The sequence below is a fragment of the Corvus kubaryi genome, unplaced genomic scaffold, assembly GCF_017639235.1.
Source record: "Corvus kubaryi isolate FWS band 111438036 unplaced genomic scaffold, C.kubaryi_AGA036_p1.0 37354, whole genome shotgun sequence".
Taxonomy (NCBI): Eukaryota; Metazoa; Chordata; class Aves; order Passeriformes; family Corvidae; genus Corvus; species Corvus kubaryi.
The window spans coordinates 12,276,748-12,284,592 of NW_024581116.1; the positions used below are offsets into that span (position 1 = coordinate 12,276,748).

General features: G+C 38.2%; 1 protein-coding gene across 4 annotated transcripts in view; it reads right to left on the reverse strand.

Annotated features, from left to right (window-relative positions):
* GREB1 (growth regulating estrogen receptor binding 1) overlaps nt 1-7,257 on the reverse strand; it is an 89,166-nt gene extending 81,909 nt beyond the window's left edge. For 3 of the 4 annotated variants that reach the window (XM_042032983.1, XM_042032981.1, XM_042032982.1), the window contains exon 1: nt 7,070-7,251. The gene's annotated coding sequence lies outside the window, so the exon portion shown is untranslated. Of the gene's footprint in view, nt 1-7,069 lie in introns of all 4 variants that reach the window. The other variant, XM_042032984.1, reaches the window with a different exon arrangement.
* Between the last annotated feature and the right edge of the window lie 588 nt (nt 7,258-7,845).

The window sequence follows — 7,845 nt, forward strand, 5'->3', positions numbered from 1 at the left end:
ATAACTATTTGTGTGTGGTCTTTTCCCCAGTCAGTTTCATTTCATTATTATGCAGGCTGTATTGAAGCTTTTATCAGAGCAGCTTTTTTTGGCATGGAACTAAAAGCATGCGATACATGAACGGGGATGTTGCATCACATTACACACAGAGTAGGAGACCTACTTCAAGAGTATTAGAGAATCGTGTGGGATTAGGAGAGTCATAAGTAATTGTGTCATACACTTTGCCTAGTGGGAGCACTCTTTGAAATAAATTAGCTCCAGAACAATGCTTAAGTTTTTCCTTGGAGAGAAATCATTGAATTTCTGTAAAAGAGAACCCAAGAGAGAATACTTTACACAGTGAACATTGTCAGTGGGCTGAAACCTGGGAATGAACTCAAGCCAAGTCACCTGCCCCACTTGCTGCACTCTTTTTCACACCAACTGATACTCCCAATTGGATCCCTCAGCTGACTTTGCCTTTCCGTTGTGCATATGAAATGCTGGCTGCATAACAGAAAGAAAAAAAATAAAGTAAGCATCAGAATATATTGGGAAACTTCACTGGATAAAAGAAAAGAAGACACACACACAAGGAAAGACATAGTAACATCTATAGAAGACTATCCACAATCACTGCCTGAAATTTCCAAATGTTAGTATTTTAACTGAAAAATGTAACCTGACCTTTTAAGATTGTAGGGATCCTTTAAGGCACAGTAATAACTAAATGCTAGAAATGCATAGGTATAATAAAGCATTTGCTTTTTTTAGGTACTTTAAAGTCATTATCTAGACCTTTATTAGGCACATCTATTTTATAACATATGCAGTGAGAAATTCAGTAGAAGACCTGAATTATAGCTGAAGAATATTACAATTTTCTAAGCTCTCTACTAATCAGCCAAACTGCAAATAAAGACATGTATCTACTCTGATATGAACAGTACCTGGGATCATTGGCTTCCCTGTATGGGAAGGCAGCCCATTAGATAGATTTAGCCGCCATACAAAAACATCCATATGCGTATTGATGTTATGGCTTGATGACTCAGATGGATGGGAGCACAAAATTATTCAGATTAAGCAATCTTCTAGATCATACTAAACATATGTGAATTAAGCTATAGAAATATATGGCAGGATCATATCAGAAAAAAGGAATACTCAGTGGTGGAGCAAAGACAGGTCCATTAAGGACTAGCAGGTCCATTAACCAAAGAAACTCATTAACACAGCTATCTGAACTGGTATGAATAAGACCAGTTTTTGCATCAGCAAACCCAATATCTGCTTAATATTCCCAAGGAAAATACTGTATTTCCCTTTTATTCTGTCACCAGTTCTAAGCACATCTTCCCAGAAAATGGCAACACTACCTGATTTCCTAGTTGTTCCTCCTATTATTCCTCTGAACAGGAGCCCTTCTCCCTTCTGTATTAAAGCTCCATGTCACAGTTAAACTGGAAGAGGTAGGATTGTCAGTGTAGAGCAGACAATTAGAATAGATGGTCAGTCTACTGCTTGTAGACCAGTACATGAAATTAACAGCTTGCCAAAAATCCCTACTTCCATCTTCCCAGTCCACTAAAAGAAAATAAGATTATGATTAGGTTTGATGGAAGAGGAAGTAAATGGCAGAAGAATTAAAGATATGTAGAGCATGAAGCTGGAAATGCAGTTTACAAGATAGAAGTGGTTTAGTGCAAAGTAACCAAAAGTCTCCTTCTTTATGAAGGCCTCAAAGACAAAAGCTTTTAGCCATGAGTAGCTATGACAGAGCAGCTGAAGAAGCATGCATGCAGTTAGGCGAGGGTAATTTACATAATTTAAAACATATGTAGTCTGTCTAGGCTTTAAACTGTTGTTTATGTACAAATTGTAAAAGAGCGTATAGTTCAAGCTGAGGCCACATGAACATATTGGTACTAATGTTCATCAGTGGGCTGATGTAGGCAAATAGGAGATACTCTAAAAATAGAAGCTGTTATAATTCTGTTCTTTCATCTCTTCCTTAATTTCCTTGCTGCCTTAGGCATGGAGAAAAAAGGCAGGTTGTCTTTTCTAAGTTAAAATACTGTGAAATTCACAGCTGACACTTCAAAGATGCTCAAGATAGTTACATAAATTCTATTTCATACAGAAAAAAAGTCACTGTTATTTTGAAGACAAACTTCCCAAGATTCTTAAAAGATGACATCTTTTTGTAAGATGACAAGATGAGGGCTCAGAGTTACAGTACATGGGGTGTCATCAGACTAGCAGCCAGTCACCCATGGGGTTCAACAGGGCTCAGTTTTAGGGCCAGTGTTATTTAATATTTTTATAAATTATCTGGACAGAGAAGTAGTTTGCTGAAAAACCTAGGTAGGAGGAGCTGTGGAGTCAATCGAGGGTCAAGAGGCCTTATAGAGAGAGACACCTACAGAGATTAGAGAGCAGCAACAACCAAAGGAAATTTAACAAGAGCAAGTGCTGGATTCTCCATCTCGGATGGAGCAATCCTGGTTACACGTACAAACTGGGGTGGAGAGAAGCCCCATGGAAAGAGATCTGAGGGTTTGGATTAATGGAAATGTGAGTCTGTGCCCTGGCAGCCAAAAGGGCCAACCATGTCATGCGAGGCACAGCATCACAGCCATAGCAAGCCTGTCGAGGGCAGGGATTGTCCCTCCTTGCACTGCATTAGTGCGGCCTCACCTCAAATGCTGTGTGCAATTCTGGGTGCCTCAACTTAGGAAGGACATCAAACTACTAGAGTCTGTCCAGAGGAGGGTGACAAGATGCTCTCAAAGGCAAGACTTGAGGAGTGGCTGAGGTCACTTGGTTTGTTCAGCCTGGAGAAGACCAAGGGGGACCTCATGGTAGTACACAGCCCCCTCAGGGTGGACAGCAAAGGCAGAGGTGCCAACCTCCTCTCTGGTGAGCAGTGAGAGGTCAAGAGGGAATGGAATGAATCTGAACCAGGGGAAGACAGCATTATGTCAGACATTAGGAAAAAGTTCTTTACTGAGATGATGGTTGGACACTGGCACAGGGTCAGAGCACCAAGCCTAAGAGAGTTCAAGGAATGTCTGGATGCTCTCAGTCATATGATTTAGTTTAGGCTCTCCTGTGAGGAGCAGGGACCAGATGATCTATCTGTATGGGTGCCTTCCCAATCGAGATATCCTATGATTCTATGCTTTTACTATATATCTTCTTTCCTGTGGTGTTAATAAACTTTCTACAAATAATTTTTCATTTTTAGCTACTGCATAATTATATAAATATGCCATCAACATAATTACAGATTGCTTCTAGTACATGAAGTACTGCTGTAGTGTTTAACTAGAAGAAAGTTATTTTCTTCATATAACACTCAATCAGCATATTTCACAGCATATTTCCTACAGTATACACTGTCTAAATGGCAATTTTCTTTTACTGTTTCTTCAGAGATATACCAATGGCAATGTTACTTCTTAGACTTCCTTTATTCCTCACATAAACATTTAAGCATGAAAGGTAACATATGGATAATGGCAACTGAAGGCAGACTGAAAACAAACCAATGATCTTTGGAATCCTTAGGTGTAACTATAGAGGTACAGATACAAATACCTATAAAATGAGCATAAGTTTCTCATAAGAAGAAAAGAAAATAATATACTACAATATATACTAAGAAATACTACAATATGCTAAGAAAATAAGAATTTCATTAGTATAATGTAGTATTTCCTGCCACAGTCTGTGTAAAAGAAGTTTTGAAGTTTTAGTCAGATTTCCCAACTGACTGAATCATTAACCATCGTCTACGTGGGAAAAAAGCAAAGAAATATTCAGCTGTAGTTCAAGAAGCAATGCTTTCCCTGTGCACAGGTAGAATACATGAACACAGGCATGTTTTTGTGAAAGTAGGGATGTTTACACATAGATTTTGGTTTGTTTTCGTTCCACTAGCCTTTTATGCCCCTCATGTAGCTTTTATTCACATGAAATAAATCCCTGGCTGTGCCTGATCTCAGCTGAGAGTAAGTAGATGCTTTATTTTGTATGAAGGTGAAAAAAGGGAGTGACAGATCACTTATCATTCACTGTGCAGGCTTTGTATTCATTAGAAAAACCACAATCAATAAGAACCAAAGGCAATTTTCCCCTAAAGATAACTATGCCCAGCATCACTAGAGGGTCTGGGAGTCTCACAAGCTTTCATTTATTAATAAGAACCACCTTTGAAAGTTTACAACTTCCTAATCCAAATTTTGCTTTACTTAACTCTGCTATGTAAAATGCCCTTTTTTTTTTTTTTTTGTTATATAAAACTATACTGTTTTTCTCATGGTTACTTTTACAGTGTGCAAGTTCCATAAGCTTCAAATGCAGAAAAATTGCAAATGTCTGACTTTGCCACTTTTCACATTTTATACAGCAATCACTTCTGGGTTTTGGGGACAGGTGTTGTTTTATTAAAAGAGAAACTATGGAAGCCAGTAATTTCTTATACAGAGTATATTCTTACGGTTTAACAAGGAAAAACAGAATTCAAACCATTGTTTTTAACTTGCTATTTCACATTAGAAAACTCTTTCCTTAACTTTGTGCATATTATGCATAGTTTTATTGAATAACATGAAATCTCATCTGAGAGATTCGGAACTATTGTATCCAAAGACAGACTACCCTAACAAGGTATTTAAAGACAGACACAAATAGACAGTAGACTCGAGGCATAAGTGAGAAGAAAAACCGTATATTCCCGATACCAAGGAATGCACACGTTTTTAACAGAAAATAAAAACATTGTGCCTAATTGATATTCACAAAGCAAAGATGATCAGAGCCTAAGTGAAATTCCATTCCTAAATCATTCCTTTCTGGGCTTGTGCTTATTACATCTTCTGTCAGGAGCTAATCTCACGTGACAGGCCTGATCCAAAGCCATTTGAAGTCTATGGAATGTCTCTTCCTGACTTCAGGGAGCTTTGCATCCAGCCCTTATAAACTTCAGGAACAATACAATTCATGGAAAAGTTGTTTTAAGAGAACAATAGCTAACTATTGTCTCAATAGAAAAGAATGTTAGCTTCAAATGAAATTTACCTGCAATGGTAGATTTGTGTTAGGCTTCTTTTGTTAATGTTTCTTTATACATCTAACAGCTAAAACTTTCCAAAGTGAGAACATGTCATTTCTTTAACAGAAGCCACAGAAAATCAAAACTGTAGTAAAAACAAAAACAAGCAAACAAACAAAAAAAAGAAAAATAAAAAGATCATTTTGTACTAAGGAAACAAAAGGTCACTTTTAGGCCTGAATTAATTCAATGTTTACTTAAATAGCTGTACATTAAGGACAAAGCAGAACAAGAGGTTTCAAAAATATATCCACTGTTCCTGAAGTCAGCAAATCAAAAGATAGATTAAAGAGAAAAAAACAACCAAACAAACCCAAACTAGTATAAGCAAGGGGGTGGGCTGACAGGAAAGCAAGTTATTCTGTGTTTTCTGTTCTAATAAAAATCCTGATTGTCTACTAACTTAAGTAAATTTCAAAGCTAGAGCTGACAACTACCACACCAGACGTGGTAACCAGTGTCAGACTGTTACTTATATTCTGAAAATAATAATATAACTGAAATAAGCCCAGAAAGAGCAATTAAGAACATTGTAAAAGCTGGTGGAAGAGAAGTCCCATTGCTGGGATGTGGCTTTTCTCTCATTTGTAAGAAAAATGAGGCAATGTAGACCAGTACAGAACCTGATGTTGATCCACTTGTACCAGTAAATTTACACTGATGAAAAAGCAAATCAAACTGAAGTCTACCACCTCCAAGTTCCCAATGCACCAGAGAGGTGGTTCCAGCTTCCTCCCTCACACATCAAATCAACTCACTACAGCTATTTTAGTTAGCTAATGTTGAGATGAAAACATAAAAACTTCCAATTAAGCACAAATATTCCAGAATGTCCAGCTTTGGAAAATGATTCTATATTTCATTGAAAACAAAACAAAACAAAACAAAACAAAAAGTCATTAGGTCCTAAAGACTCTCATTCATAAGACATACAAACCACTGTTAATTTTCTCTGCAGGTGGTTCAACATGTTTAACAACAAACACTGGCACTATAACTTTTATTAGTTAATAGTTTTCAGAAGAGTCTATGAAGTATTAGATCTAAACAAATGTAGCCCATACCTCAAAAAGTAAAGTAAATGAGACAAAGCACAAGCAAAAGGCATACATCAGTTTCTGCAATGTAGAGATGCTATAGTTTGTCTCCTTCATTTAAGCTCCCAGTATCCACAACTGAAAATAAGCATTTCACTTTATAAATACACTTAATCAAATTGCTGATTTTTTAGTCTAAGTGGATGAATTACACAAAAGTAGAAATTTCATTTCAGGCCAGTACAAAATTGTGGTTTGGTTTTTTTCCCTAAATGAAATGAAACTGTATTTCTCACGTCAAATACCATACCTTGTTTTGGTATCACAAATATTTTCTTCAAATAATTGTCAGCCCATTTTGTTTGACTTTTTAAATCACATTATTTTGGGAATTTTGCCCTTTTTTCTTGTTGTTTGCTACTAACTGCATTTTTGAACTGAAACACTGTCCTAAAATGAAAAATAAAACTTCCAAGTAAAAAAAAGTCAAAACAATATGCAGACTTTAGCTTTTCTTTTCTTTTTTTTCTTCTGGCATGCACAAAGTAATGAATTGTTTTGTTCACTCCAAAACTATATTTTGGGTAAATAAACCATTTGTATCCTTTGTTAAGTCTCATTTATCCATGTATCAGTTTTGCTCCTACACTATTCTCTCCTCTTCCTACACAGGCAGTTGGGACACAAACTGCCCGCACCTAAAATATCGCTGGCTGGTGTCCCGATCCCCTCGGACCTGCTCTGCTCCCCTCTTACTCCGTTCCTGTTGCTGCTGGGACCAACACTTCCCTAACCTTCGGGAGACCTGGGCTTCCACTTACCCCCCTGCCGTCTCTGAGCATTCCCAGGTGCTGATAATCTTTTCTATTGTTGCTGCTGCTTCCCCTTATTTTGGCAGAAGCTACAGCTTTGCAAGTTGCATGGATCTTACCTCTGAGACCCTCTTTGTTGCTCTGTCTGCGACCACGCTGGAAGCAGGGAGTGATGGATATTAGGAAAGCATGAGGCTCCCCTCGCTGTTTAGCAAGCGTGGTCTGCAAAGAAAGATAGAGATGCTGCTCTCTCCTCCTCCTCCTCCCCCCTCGCTGTCCCAGCTTCCTCCTCCCTCCTCCTTGCTCCCTCCTTCCTATCCACGAGCTCTAGCTCTGTCTGTGTTCCCACACAATGCGCTACCTCTCAGCACCAGCTACCTAAGGTCAAGAATACAACCCCTCACCCTTCCCCCGCCTTTTCCTCTCCGCCCAGGCATCCTCACCCCTGCTTCCCACGGAATATGGTATCTTCCCAACCAGACGTGCCTTATTCGGCTCTGGGGTCTAAAGAGCAGACAATTTCAGCAGCCCCGGGGAGAACAGAGTTATAAAACAGAAGATGCATGGGGAAGACCAGGGATATAAAGGGAAAGTGGAAGACGTTTGAAGAAATTGGAAACTTTGGGAGTTTATATGTGTCTTTTAAAAAAAAAAAAAATCAACTCCCAGTAGCCAAAGCCTGACACTTGGAGATTAGTTTAAGAGATCTATACAGATAAAGAAAAGTGCCCTGGATAGCTAGTTATCTCCCAAATCCAGCTTACCTATTGTTTATGCTCTTTGTTTCTCAAGCTTTATTCTAAATAGCTTTTTTGTAAAGAAGCTTCCAAACTTTTCCCCTGCAAAGCCATACTTAAATACCAGCACACTCTGATGATGCAATAGCAAATGAAAG